The 15,000-nt window shown below is 60.0% G+C and overlaps 1 non-coding gene across 1 annotated transcript; it reads left to right on the top strand.

Moving 5' to 3' along the window:
- Window positions 1–10,793: 10,793 nt before the first annotated feature.
- Window positions 10,794–10,912, top strand: LOC131866773 (5S ribosomal RNA). The gene has a single exon (XR_009365373.1). It is a non-coding gene; the product is annotated as a 5S ribosomal RNA (ribosomal RNA).
- Window positions 10,913–15,000: the final 4,088 nt, after the last annotated feature.

Here is a 15,000-nt window from a genome sequence, read left to right on the forward strand (position 1 = left end):
ACCCCTTATCCCGCGATGCGTCCGATACACAGATGGTTCCAAGGCGGCCGAGGAGCCTCACCGCATAGCAATCGGGGGTGCGAGGCGAGGGATGGGGCGGGAAGGCCCCAACGGCTAGACGGAAGAGGCTTCAGGGCTGCCTAGGAATGGTCCAAGCATCGGACACGCTTGGGGCGACTACCAGTGACAGCCCCCTATCCCGCGATGCGTCCGATACGAAGATGGTTCCAAGGCGGCCGAGGAGCCTCACCGCATAGCAATCGGGGTGCGAGGTGGGGGATGCGGCGAGATGGCCCCAACGGCTAGACGGAAGAGGCCACAGGGCCGCGTCGGAATAGTCCAAGCATCGGACGCGCTTGGGGCGACTACCAGTGACAACCCCTTATCCCGCGATGCGTCCGATACGAAGATAGTTCCAAGGCGGCCGAGGAGCCTCACCGCATAGCAATCGGGGTGCGAGGTGGGGGATGCGGCGAGATGGCCCCAACGGCTAGACGGAAGAGGCTGCAGGGCCGCCTCGGAATAGTCCAAGCATCGGACGCGCTTGGGGCCACTACCAGTGACAACCCCTTATCCCGCGATGCGTCCGATACGAAGATAGTTCCAAGGCGGCCGAAGAGCCTCACCGCATAGCAATCGGGGTGCGAGGTGGGGGATGCGGCGAGATGGCCCCAACGGCTAGACGGAAGAGGCCACAGGGCCGCCTCGGAATAGTCCAAGCATCGGACGCGCTTGGGGCGACTACCAGTGACAACCCCTTATCCCGCGATGCGTCCGATACGAAGATAGTTCCCAGGCGGCCGAGGAGCCTCACCGCATAGCAATCGGGGTGCGAGGCGAGGGATGCGGCGAGATGGCCCCAAAGGCTAGACGGAAGAGGCTGCAGGGCTGCCTCGGAATAGTCCAAGCATCGGACGCGCTTGGGGCGACTACCACTGCCAACCCCTTATCCCGCGATGCGTCCGATACACAGATAGTTCCGAGGCGGCCGAGGAGGTGGGGGATGCAGCGAGATGGCCCCAACGGCTAGACGGAAGAGGCTGCAGGGCCGCCTCGGAATAGTCCAAGCATCGGACGCGCTTGGGGCGACTACCAGTGACAACCCCTTATCCCGCGATGCGTCCGATACACAGATAGTTCCGAGGCGGCCAAGGAGCCTCACCGCATAGCAATCGTGGTGCGAGGTGGGGGATGCGGCGAGATGGCCCCAACGGCTAGACGGAAGAGGCTGCAGGGCCGCCTCGGAATGGTCCAAGCATCGGATGCGCTTGGGGCGACTACCACTGCCAACCCCTTATCCCGCGATGCGTCCGATACACAGATAGTTCCAAGGCGGCCGAGGAGCCTCACAGCATAGCAATCGGGGTGCGAGGCGAGGGATGCGGCGAGAAAGCCCCAACGGCTAGAGGGAAGAGGCTTCAGGTCCGCCTCGGAATGGTCCAAGCATCGGACGCGCTTGGGGCGACTACCAGTGACAACCCCTTATCCCGCGACGCGTCCGATACACAGATAGTTCCAAGGCGGCCGAGGAGCCTCACCGCATAGCAATCGGGGTGCGAGGCGAGGGATGCGGCGAGAAGGACCCAACGGCTACACGGAAGAGGCTTCGGGGCCGCCTCGGAATGGTCCAAGCATCGGACGCGCTTGGGGCGACTACCAGTGACAACCCCTTATCCCGCGACGCGTCCGATACACAGATAGTTCCAAGGCGGCCGAGGAGCCTCACCGCATAGCAATCGGGGTGCGAGGCGAGGGATGCGGCGAGAAGGACCCAACGGCTACACGGAAGAGGCTTCGGGGCCGCCTCGGAATGGTCCAAGCATCGGACGCGCTTGGGGCGACTACCAGTGACAACCCCTTATCCCGCGACGCGTCCGATACACAGATAGTTCCAAGGCGGCCGAGGAGCCTCACCGCATAGCAATCGGGGTGCGAGGCGAGGGATGCGGCGAGAAGGACCCAACGGCTAGACGGAAGAGGCTTCGGGTCCGCCTCGGAATGGTCCAAGCATCGGACGCGCTTGGGGCGACTACCAGTGACAACCCCTTATCCCGCGACGCGTCCGATACACAGATAGTTCCAAGGCGGCCGAGGAGCCTCACCGCATAGCAATCGGGGTGCGAGGCGAGGGATGCGGCGAGAAGGACCCAACGGCTAGACGGAAGAGGCTTCGGGTCCGCCTCGGAATGGTCCAAGCATCGGACGCGCTTGGGGCGACTACCAGTGACAACCCCTTATCCCGCGACGCGTCCGATACACAGATAGTTCCAAGGCGACCGAGGAGCCTCACCGCATAGCAATCGGGGTGCGAGGCGAGGGATGCGGCGAGAAGGACCCAACGGCTAGACGGAAGAGGCTTCGGGTCCGCCTCGGAATGGTCCAAGCATCGGATGCGCTTGGGGCGACTACCAGTGACAACCCCTTATCCCGCGACGCGTCCGATACACAGATAGTTCCGAGGCGGCCGAGGAGCCTCACCGCATAGCAATCGGGGTGCGAGGCGAAGGATGCGGCGAGAAGGACCCAACGGCTAGACGGAAGAGGCTTCGGGTCCGCCTCGGAATGGTCCAAGCATCGGACGCGCTTGGGGCGACTACCAGTGACAACCCCTTATCCCGCGACGCGTCCGATACACAGATAGTTCCAAGGCGGCCGAGGAGCCTCACCGCATAGCAATCGGGGTGCGAGGCGAGGGATGCGGCGAGAAGGACCCAACGGCTAGACGGAAGAGGCTTCAGGGCCGCCTCGGAATGGTCCAAGCATCGAACGCGCTTGGGGCGACTACCAGTGACAACCCCTTATCCCGCGACGCGTCCGATACACAGATAGTTCCGAGGCGGCCGAGGAGCCTCACCGCATAGCAATCGGGGTGCGAGGCGAGGGATGCGGCGAGAAGGACCCAACGGCTAGACGGAAGAGGCTTCAGGGCCGCCTCGGAATGGTCCAAGCATCGGACGCGCTTGGGGCGACTACCAGTGACAACCCCTTATCCCGCGACGCGTCCGATACACAGATAGTTCCGAGGCGGCCGAGGAGCCTCACCGCATAGCAATCGGGGTGCGAGGCGAGGGATGCGGCGAGAAGGACCCAACGGCTAGACGGAAGAGGCTTCAGGGCCGCCTCGGAATGGTCCAAGCATCGGACGCGCTTGGGGCGACTACCAATGACAACCCCTTATCCCGCGACGCGTCCGATACACAGATAGTTCCGAGGCGGCCGAGGAGCCTCACCGCATAGCAATCGGGGTGCGAGGCGAGGGATGCGGCGAGAAGGACCCAACGGCTAGACGGAAGAGGCTTCAGGGCCGCCTCGGAATGGTCCAAGCATCGGACGCGCTTGGGGCGACTACCAGTGACAACCCCTTATCCCGCGACGCGTCCGATACACAGATAGTTCCGAGGCGGCCGAGGAGCCTCACCGCATAGCAATCGGGGTGCGAGGCGAGGGATGCGGCGAGAAGGACCCAACGGCTAGACGGAAGAGGCTTCAGGGCCGCCTCGGAATGGTCCAAGCATCGGACGCGCTTGGGGCGACTACCGTTGCCAACCCCTTATCCCGCGATGCGTCTGATACACAGATAGTTCCGAGGCGGCCGAGGAGCCTCACCGCATAGCAATCGGGTTGCGAGGCAGATTATTGGGAAGGGAACCCCCTGGGATGCGGCTCAAGCAGTGCCCAAAGGGACTGGAATGCGGAATCACATCGAGAGACCCAAATGCTATACGAGGGCTCAAATCGAATTATCGATTTGGCCACGACATGGACGCATCGGAACGACTACCTTTGCCGAACCACTCGCAATTGCATCCATACCGAAACCAATAGACATTTCCGTTAGAGCCCTCGCATAGCATTCGGGAATCTCGCATGCCCCTCTAAATCGACCAATGCTGGCGCTCAATGAAAATCCGAGCGCTACCACCGTTCGAGCGCCAGCATTGGTCGAGTTAGAGGGGCACGGGGGAGAATGCTCCAGTCAACACCTCCCCTATATAAGTTATTTGTCCGATTCTCGCACAACCGTAGTCTGCCTCGTCGAATCAAACAACGGTCCCAGATTCCGACTTCCGTTCCGTAGAGACCCAAAAGCTAGATGGAGGCTCGCAAGAAAGAGAGTCGGCGCATAGCAATCGGGTTTCTCGAACGTTTAGGGACCGAGCTCACTTGCGGATAGGGCAAAATCCGCCAAGCAACCCAAAAGCTAGACGGGGGCTCGAATCGAATCGCCTAGGCGGCCACAACAACGACGTGTTGGATCGACTACCAGTGCCAAACCATTCAGCAAGACTAGTCTGTGTCGAGGCCGGATAGAGATTCTCAGAGAGCGCCCGCATAGCATTTAGGAGACCTGCCGCGTCCCTCACACTCGACAAATGGTGGTGCACGTTTATAAATCCGAGCGATCCCAACCCTTTCAAGCACCAACATCGGTCGAGATAGAGGGGCACGGAGGGGGCTGCGTGAGACAACACAGTCCCCTATATAAGTTATTTGTCCGATTCTCACACATCCGAAGAATGGTCATCAAATCGGACAACAGCCCAAACTTCCGACTTCCGTCCCAGAAAGCCCAAGAGCTATCTAAAACGTTCATGGCCGGAACTCGATCGCGGCTATACCAGTCCGCCAAGCAACCCAAAAGCTAGACTGGAGCTCTAGTCGAATCACCTCTGTGGCCATTGCAAGGACGTGTTGGAGCGACTACCATTGCCGAACCATTCCGCAGGTCGAGTCCATACCAAGGCCGCATAGAGATTCACGATGAGCTCCTGCATAGCAATCAGGAGACTTGCCGTGTCCATCACAATCGATAAATCCTGGTGCAAGATTTTTGCATCCGAGCGCTCCAACCAGTCGAGCACCAGCATCAATCGACATAAACGGGCACGGGGGGAGGATGCTCGAGAACACTACCTCCCCTATATAAGTTATTTGTCCGATTCTCAAGCAGCCGAAGTCTGGTCATCGAATCGGGTCAAAGACCACAACTTCCGACTTTACCCACAATGCAAGTCATCGAATCGAACATCGGCCCCCGAGTCGGACTCCATGCGTATGTCAGGTCATCGGACCCAAATTCCGCCTTCCTGCGCATGGCGGGCCATCAATATCAACTCGGTCATCGGACCCAAACTCCGCCTTTTTGCGTATGGCACGCCTTCAAATCGGTCATCGGACCCAAATTCCGCCTTCCTGTGCATGGCGGGCCATCAACATCAACTCGGTCATCGGACCCAAATTCCGCCTTTCTGCGCATGGCACGCCATCAACTCGGTCATCGGACCCAAATTCCGCCTTCCTGCGCATGGCAGGTCATCGGACACAAATTCAGACCTCGCCAATATGCCTACGTATCGAATCGGTCATCGGACCCAACTTCCGACTTCATCCATACTGTAGGGTCTTTGAGGTTGGCGCGGTGCGCTCAACCCAGGGAGTCGACCCATCGAAGCATACACCTCCCCTATATAAGCTATTTGTCCGATTCCCACACCTGTGTAGTTTGCACCTCTGACCAGGACATCGACCCCAACTTCCGAACTCGACTGCAACGACGGCACCAGCGCCTTGGTGCGCACCTTGCGACGCACAGTCCCAACATTCGCCTTCCTGCACATGGCAGGTCATCGGACCCAAATTCCGACCTCGCGAGTATGCCTACATATCGAATCGGTCATCGGACCCAACTTCCGACTTCATCCATACCGTAGGGTCTTTGAGGTTGGCGCGGTGCGCTCAACCCGGGGAGTCGACCCAACGAAGCATACACCTCCCCTATATAAGCTATTTGTCCGATTCCCACACCTGTGTAGTTTGCACCTCCGATCAAGACATCGACCCCAACTTCCGAACTCGCCTCCAACGACCGAACCAGCGCCTTGGTGCGCACCTTGCAACGCACAGTGCCAACATTCGCCTTCCTGCACGTGGCAGGTCATCGGACCCAAATTCCGACCTCGCGAGTATGCCTACATATCGAATCGGTCATCGGACCCAACTTCCGACTTCATCCATACCGTAGGGTCTTTGAGGTTGGCGCGGTGCGCTCAACCCGGGGAGTCGACCCAACGAAGCATACACCTCCCCTATATAAGCTATTTGTCCGATTCCCACACCTGTGTAGCTTGCACCTCCGATCAGGACATCGACCCCAACTTCCGAACTCGACTAAAAAGACCGCACCAGCGCCTTGGTGTGCACCTTGCAACGCACAGTGTCAACATTCGCCTTCCTGCACATGGCAGGTCATCGGACCCAAATTCCGACCTCATGAGCATACCTACTAATCGAATCGGTCATCGGACCCAACTTCCGACTTCATCCATACCGTAGGGTCTTTGAGGTTGGCGCGGTGCGCTCAACCTGGGGAGTCGACCCATCGAAGCATACACCTCCCCTATATAAGCTATTTGTCCGATTCCGACACCTGTGTAGTTTGCACCTCCGCTCAGGACATCGACCCCAACTTCCGAACTCGCCTGCAACGACCGAACCAGCGCCTTGGTGCGCACCAAAAGTGCGCACTTTTGGAGGGCACTTTTGTGCGCTCCAAAGGTGCGCACTTTTGGAGGGCACTTTTCTGCGCTCCAAAGGTGCGCACTTTTGGAGGGCACTTTTTGGAGGGCACTTTTCTGCGCTCCAAAGGTGCGCACTTTTGGAGGGCACTTTTTGGAGGGCACTTTTCTGCGCTCCAAAGGTGCGCACTTTTGGAGGGCACTTTTTGGAGGGCACTTTTCTGCGCTCCAAAGGTGCGCACTTTTGGAGGGCACTTTTTGGAGGGCACTTTTCTGCGCTCCAAAGGTGCGCACTTTTGGAGGGCACTTTTTGGAGGGCACTTTTCTGCGCTCCAAAGGTGCGCACTTTTGGAGGGCACTTTTTGGAGGGCACTTTTCTGCGCTCCAAAGGTGCGCACTTTTGGAGGGCACTTTTTGGAGGGCACTTTTCTGCGCTCCAAAGGTGCGCACTTTTGGAGGGCACTTTTTGGAGGGCACTTTTCTGCGCTCCAAAGGTGCGCACTTTTGGAGGGCACTTTTGTGCACTCCAAAGGTGCGCACTTTTGGAGGGCACTTTTCCTGTGCTCCAAAGGTGCACACCTAGGTGAGCACCTTCGACCACACCTTGTAGCACACCAAACTCTGACTTTCGACTTCATCCGCAATGCAGGGTCTTTGAGGTTGGCGCAATGCGCACAACCAGGGGAGTCGACCCATCAAACCCAACACCTCCCCTATATAAGCTATTTGTCTGATTCTCATACATGCGTAGCCTGCAGGAGCAATTAGGACATCGACCCCAACTTTCGGCTTCTAAACGAAAACAAGGTCTTTGAGGTTGGTGTAATGCGAACAACTAGGGGAGTCAACCCATCAAACCCAACACCTCCCCTATATAAGCTATTTGTCTGATTCTCATACATGTGTAGTCTACAGGAGCAATTAGGACATCGACCCCAACTTTTGACTTCTTAACGAAAACAAGGTCTTTGAGGTTGACGTAATGCGCACAACCAGGGGAGTCGACCCATCAAACCCAACACCTCCCCTATATAAGCTATTTGTCCGATTCTCATACATGTGTAGCCTGCAGGAGCCATTAGGACATTGACCCCAACTTTTGACTTCTTAACGAAAACAAGGTCTTTGAGGTTGGCGTAATGCGCACAACCAAGGGAGTTGACCCATCAAACCCAACACCTCCCCTATATAAGCTATTTGTCTGATTCTCATACATGTGTAGCCTGCAACAACGATTAGGACATCCACCCCAACTTCTGAATTCGTCTGCGTTGACCGCACCAAAGGTGCACGCCTTGGTGCTCACCAAAATCCGACTTCCGACTTCTTCTGCTATGCGGGGTCTTTGAGGTTGGCGCAGTGCGCACAACCAGGGGAGTCAACCCACCGAATGCAACACCTCCCCTATATAAGCTATTTGTCTGATTCTCATACATGCGTAGACTGCAGCAATGATTAGGACATCCACCCCAACTTTTGACTTCTTAAACAAGACAGGGTCTTTGAAGTTGGTGCAGTGCACACAACCAGGGGAGTCGACCCATCAAACGCAACACCTCCCCTATATAAAGCTATTTGTCCGATTCTCATACGTGTAGTCTGCAGCAGCGATTAGGACATCGACCCCAACTTCCGAATTCGTTTGCATTGACCGCACCAAAGGTGCACGCCTTGGTGTGCACCCTGGAGTGCACTTTGGTGCTCACCTCGGTGCACACTTTGGTGTGCACCTCGGTGTGCACCAAAGGTGCGCACCTTGGAGCGCACCAAAGGTGTACACTTTGGAGCGCACCACATAGGGTCTTTGAGAGGTTGGCGCAGTGCGCACACCAAGGTGGGTGTTGAGGTGCGTGCCGAGGTGGGTGGGTGCTAGGGTGCGCTCCATGGTGGGTGCCAGGGTGGGTGCGTGCTAGGGTGGATTCCAAAGAGGGTCATAGGGTGGGTGCCAAGGTGGGTTGGTGATATAGTGGGTTCAAAGGTGGGTACTAGGGTGGGTTCCAAGGTGGGTCACAAGTTGGGTGCCAGGATGCGTGGGTGTTAGGTTGGGTGCCAAGGTGGGCTCCTGCGTGGGTGGGTGCTAGGGTGGGTTTCAAGGTGGACGCGAGGGCGGGTGCCAAGGTGGGTAACAAGTTGGGTGTTAGGATGGGTGAGTGCTAGAGTGGGTGCCAAGGTGGGTGGGTGCTAAGGTGGATGCCAAGGTGGTTCACAGGGTGGGTGGGTTCTAGGGTGAGTTCCAAGGTGGGTCACAGGTTCAGTGCTAGGGTGGGTGTCAAGGCGGGTGTCGAGGTGCCTGGGTGCTAGGGTGTGGATGCCAATGTGGGTCATAGGGTGGGTACTAGGGTGGGCTGCAATGTGGGTGCCAAGGTGGGTAACATGCTCGGTGGGTTCTAAATTGGGTGCCAGGGTGGGTGTGCACCCACCTTGCCCGAGGTGGGTGCCAAGGTGCCAGTGTGGGTGGGTGCTAAGGTGGATGCCAAGGTGGGTGAGAAGGTGGGTGATAGGTTGAGTGGTAGGATGGGTGGGTGCCAAGATGGGTCACAGGGTGGGTGCAAGGGTGGGTAGGTGCTAGGGTTGGTGTCAGGGTGGGTGGGTGCTAGGTTGGGTTCCAAGGTGGGTGCGAGGGTGAGTGTCAAGGTGGGTCACAGGTTAGGTGCTAGGATGGGTGAGTGCTAGGGTGCAAAGGTGCCAGGGTGGGTGCTAGGATGGGTCGATGCTAGGGTGAGTGGCAAGGTGGGTCCACAAGTGTCAAGGTGGGTGCCGAGGTGGGTGCCAAGTCGGCGACTGCTATGGTGGATGCCAAGGTGGGTCACGGGGTGGGTGCCAAGTTGCTAGGTTGGGTTCCAAGGTGGGTGCCAACGTGGGTGCTAGGGTGCGTGGGTTAAAGGGTGTGTCACAACGTGGGTGCCAGGATGGGTGCGCACCCACACTGGCCAAGACGGGTGCGGGTGCAAGGTTGGGTTCCAAGCCCGGTCACAGGCTGGGTGCTAGGATGGGTGGGTGCCAAGGTGGGCACCAGGGTGGGTGCACCCACCCTGGCCAAGGTGGGTCACGGGGTGGGTCCTAGGGTGGGTAACGGGGTGGGTACTAAGGTGCGTGCCAAGGTGGGTCATAGGGTGGGTGCCAAGGTGGGCACCAGGGTGGGTGTGCACCAACCCTAGCCAGGGTAGGTCACGGGGTGGTTGTCGGGGTGGGCGTCAAGGAGCCAAGGTGGGTGGCAAGTAGCCAAGTTGCGTGCCAAGGTGGGTGTCGGGGTGGGTGCCAAGGATCCAAGGTGGGTGCCAAGGAACCAAGGTGGGTGTCTGGGTGGGTGCCGAGGTGGGAGCCAGGGTGGGTCCCAAGGTGAGTGCAAAGGTGGGTGCCAGGGTCAAGGTGAGTGCCAATGTGGGTTCCAAGGTGCCAGGGTCAGGGTGAGTGCCAATGTGGGTTCAAAGGTGCTAAGTTGGGTGCGAGGTTGGGTGCGAGGGTGGGTGGGTGCCAAGGTGTGCTAGGTGGAAGCCCGGGTGGGTCGGCATCCCATGGGTGTCGAGTTGGGTGCCTGATGGGTGCTTCTTGTCAAGTTTTAGTCGTCGGGACTCATTTCGAGCCTTAGAGGTCGTTTCTTGTCCGGTTGCCCTGTCTTCGACCTGGGAACCCAATTTTGGTCCTCGGGTCCCATTTTTTTTTGTCTCGCATCCCACTTTTGGCCTGTGGCCTTTTCGGGGTCGATTCTCGTTTTGGGCATCAGAGCATGTTTCTTCTCCTAAAACCCAATATTTGTTTATTAAGTCTCGGAACACATTTTTGTTCTCGTGGACCCATCATGGGTCTTGGAACGCATTTGTGGTCCTTGGGTCCCATTTTGCATCCCGAAACTTGTGTTTTGGTGCTTGATCCCTATTTTGGGTGCCCACCTTGCACCAAGTGCGCACCCGGGGCAAACCGAGCGCCTTGGTGCACCGGGGCAAGATCGAGCGTGCACCCGAGGCGCCCCGAACATGCACCAAGGTGCACTCGGCCCACATGTGAGCGCAGGTCGTTGCGCCCGAGGTGGTGTGTGGGCACCGCGTTGCAGACGGGACACTGCACGCACACGACGCCCCCTCCAGGTGCACGCACGTAGGCCGGGCCGGGTGCACACCCGACGCCCTAGCAAGGTGCGCGCACCCGGGCAGGGCTCACACTTGGCGAACGGGGCGCACTTCGCGAGGGAGGGTGTGCACCTCGACGGGGGTGGGTGGCCGGGGTGGATTCGCACGTGGGTCGCGGTTTGCTAAGTACACACTGCGACAAGCTCATAACGGGTGCGATCATACCAGCATTAGTGCACCAGATCCCATCAGAACTCCGCAGTTAAGCGCGCTTGGGCCGGAGTAGTACTGGGATGGGTGACCTCCCGGGAAGTCCCGGTGTTGCACCCTTTTTTAGTTTTTCGCCGGGCGTCGCAATGCTATTTGAATAAACCTTTTGCCCGTTTGCGTTCTCGTCGGGGCCGGGCCGGGCCGGGGTGCGCTGCCCGCACTACCGCGCGCGCGGGGGCGACACCGAGCGCGCACCCGAGGCGCCCCGAGCACATAGGCCACGGTGCAACCCGGGCGTTGTGCGCGCACCCCGGTGCGCCCGAGGTGCTGCGCGCGCACCCAGGTGAAATCGGTGTGCACCTCGGCCAGTGCGCGCTCGGTCGAGTCGCGCACGTTGGCCAAGGTGCACGGTGATGTTTCTTACTCTAAGGTTCCGCACCAGACGCCCGGGACAGGTGAGCGAAGCTGGGCGGGGCCGGGTGCGCGGCCGGGGCAGGTGCACGCAGCTGGAGAGAGCTTTGGAGCACACTTCGGAGCGCACCAATGATGCGCTCCATTCAAAAGTTTCCTGAAAAGGCAAAAAAAGTTGAGATTATAGAATTTCCCACTTGAGAGATTGTAAAAAAAAAAAATTTAAAATGAAGGAAACGCGGGTGCCAAGGTGTGCGCAGCCCAGCCAAGGTGTGCGCACCAAGGCGCCCACCCTGGCGAAGGTGCACGCAAGGTGCGCACCCGAGGCAAACCGGACAATTAACCCAACTTTCGACTTCGCGCGCACCTTGGAGCGCACTTCGGAGCGCTCCTTGGTGCGCACCAATCTTGGGCACCTCGGAGTGCACCATGGCGCCCACCAAGGTGCGCACCCGGGGCAAACCGAGCTCCGACTTCGTGCGCACCTTGGAGCGCACGAAAGGTGCGCACCATGGCGCCCACCAAGGTGCGCAGCCCAGCCAAGGCGTGCGCATCAAGGTGCGCACCCTGGCGAAGGTGCGCACCCGGGGCAAACCGAGCTCCGACTTCGTGCGCACCTTGGAGCGCACAAAAGGTGCGCAACCCAGCCAAGGTGTGCGCACCCCGGTCAAACCGAGCTCCGAATCGTGCGCACCAGAGGTGCACGCCATCGTGCGCACCTTGGAGCACACTTCGGAGCCCTCCTTGGTGCGCGCCGATGTTGCGCACCTCGGAGCGCACCCGGGGAAAACAATGCAATTAACCCGACTTTCGACTTCGTGGGCACCTCGGAGCGCTCTCGGGTTCGCACCTCGGAGCACACCGAGGTGCGCACCTTTGATGCGCTGCCTTCACCAATTTCCAGAAAAGGCAAGAAAACATTGAGAAGGTGTGCGCACCGAGGTGCCCACCCTGGCGAAGGTGCACGCGAGGTGCGCACCCGGGGCAAACCGGGCTCCGACTTCGTGCACGCCGCACCTTGGAGCACACTTCGGAGCGCTCCTTGGTGCGCACCAGGGCGCGCAACCCAGCCGAGGTGCCCACCCCGGCGAAGGTGCACGCGAGGTGCGCACCCGGGGCAAACCGGGCTCCGACTTCGTGCACGCCATGGTGCCCACCGCGGCGAAGGTGCACGCGAGGTGCGCACCCGGGGCAAACCGGGCTCCGACTTCGTGCACGCCGCACCTTGGAGCACACTTCGGAGCGCTCCTTGGTGCGCACCATGGTGCCCACCAGGGCGCGCAACCCCGCCGAAGGTGCACGCGAGGTGCGCACCCGGGGCAAACCGGGCTCCGACTTCGTGCACGCCGCACCTTGGAGCACACTTCGGAGCGCTCCTTGGTGCGCACCATGGTGCCCACCAGGGCGCGCAACCCCGCCGAAGGTGCACGCGAGGTGCGCACCCGGGGCAAACCGGGCTCCGACTTCGTGCACGCCATGGTGCGCACCGCGGCGAAGGTGCGCACCCGGGGCAAACCGGGCTCCGACTTCGTGCACGCCGCACCTTGGAGCACACTTCGGAGCGCTCCTTGGTGCGCACCAGGGCGCGCAACCCAGCCGAGGTGCCCACCCCGGCGAAGGTGCACGCGAGGTGCGTACCCGGGGCAAACCGGGCTCCGACTTCGTGCACGCCGCACCTTGGAGCACACTTCGGAGCGCTCCTTGGTGCGCACCATGGTGCCCACCAGGCCGCGCAACCCAGCCAAGGTGTGCGCACCAAGGTGCACGCGAGGTGCGCACCCGGGGCAAACCGGGGTCCGACTTCGTGCACGCCGCACCTTGGAGCACACATCGGGGCGCTCCCGGGTTCGCACCGGCGTTGCGCACCGTGGTGGGCACCTCGGAGCACACCAAGGTGGGCAGCGAGGTGCGCACCTTTGATGCGATGCCTTCACTAATTTCCATAAAAGGCAAAAAAAAAACGAGATTTTAAAATTTCCGTTTTGAAAGATAGTGAGAAAAAGGGAATGCTGGTGCCATCTTGAGCCCGCCCTGGTGCGCAGCCCAGCCAAGGTGTGCGCACCAAGGTGCCCACCCTGGCGAAGGTGCGCGCCCGGGCAATTAACCCAACTTCCAACTTCGCGCGCGCCAGGGTGGGAGCGCACCCAACAACCGGGCCTGGGAAGAGCCAATGCGAGAAACCCCACCAAACGCTCTGACAAAAAAAGAGGGGGCGCTCCAGTAACCCCGCTTCGGAGCGCACCCTGGGCAAACCCAGCCAAGGTGCCCACCCCGGCCAAGGTGCAGGCGAGGTGCGCCCCCGGGGCAAACCGGGCTCCGACAACGTGCACGCCGCACCTTGGAGCACACTTCGTAGCGCTCCCGGGTGCGCACCTCAGAGCACACCAAGGTGGGCAGCGAGGTGCGCACCTTTGATGCGCTGCCTTCACTAATTTCCAGAAAAGGCAAAAAAAAAAGGAGATTTTAAAATTTCCGTTTTGAAAGATAGTGAAAAAAACGGAACGCGCGTGCCATCTTGAGCCCGCCCTGGTGCGCAGCCCAGGTAAGGTGCCCACCCTGGCAAAGGTGCGCACCCGGGCAATTAACCCTACTTCCGACTTCGTGCGCGCCAGGGTGGCAACCGGGCCTCGGAAGAGCCAATGCGAGAAACCCCACCAAACGCTCCGACAAAAAAAGAGGCGGCGCTCCAATAACCCCGCTTCGGAGCGCAGCCGGGGCAAACCCAGCCAAGGTGCCCACCCCGACGAAGGTGCACGCGAGGTGCGCACCCGGGGCAAACCGGGCTCCGACAACGTGCACGCAGCACCTTGGAGCACACTTCGAAGCACTCCCGGGTGCCCACCGGCGTTGCGCACCGTGGTGGGCAGCGAGGTGCGCACCTTTGATGCGCTGCCTTCACTAATTTCCAGAAAAAGGCAAAAAAAAATGAGATTTTAAAATTTCCGTTTTGAAAGATAGTGAAAAAAAAGGAACGCGGGTGCCATCTTGAGCCCGCCCTGGTGCGCAGCCCAGGCAAGGCATGCGCACCAAGGTGCCCACCCGAGGTGCACACCCGGGGCAAACCGGGCTCCGACTTCGTGCAGGCCGCACCTTGGAGCACACTTCGGAGCGCTCCTTGGTGCGCACCATGGTGCCCACCAGGGCGCGCAACCCAGCCAAGGTCTGCACACCAAGGTGCCCACCCCGGCGAAGGTGCACGCGAGGTGCGCACCCGGGGCAAACCGGGCTCCGACTTCGTGCACGCCATGGTGCCCACCGCGGCGAAGGTGCACGCGAGGTGCGCACCCGGGGCAAACCGGGCTCCGACTTCGTGCACGCCGCACCTTGGAGCACACTTCGGAGCGCTCCTTGGTGCGCACCATGGTGCCCACCAGGGCGCGCAACCCAGCCAAGGTGTGCGCACCAAGGTGCACGCGAGGTGCGCACCCGGGGCAAACCGGGGTCCGACTTCGTGCACGCCGCACCTTGGAGCACACATCGGAGCGCTCCCAGGTTCGCACCAGCGTTGCGCACCTTTGATGCGCTGCCTTCACTAATTTCCAGAAAAGGCAAAAAAAAACGAGATTTTAAAATTTCCGTTCTGAAAGATAGTGAAAAAAACGGAACGCGGGTGCCATCTTGAGCCCTTCCTGGTGCGCAGCCCAGGCAAGTTGTGCGCACCAAGGTGCCCACCCTGGCGGAGGTGCGCGCCCGGGGCAATCCGGGCTCCGACTTTGTGCACTGCATGGTGCCCACCAAGGCGCGCAACCCAGCCAAGGTGCCCACCGCAGCGAAGGTGCACGCGAGGTGCGCACCCG

The sequence above is a fragment of the Cryptomeria japonica genome, unplaced genomic scaffold (assembly GCF_030272615.1).
Source record: "Cryptomeria japonica unplaced genomic scaffold, Sugi_1.0 HiC_scaffold_154, whole genome shotgun sequence".
Taxonomy (NCBI): Eukaryota; Viridiplantae; Streptophyta; class Pinopsida; order Cupressales; family Cupressaceae; genus Cryptomeria; species Cryptomeria japonica.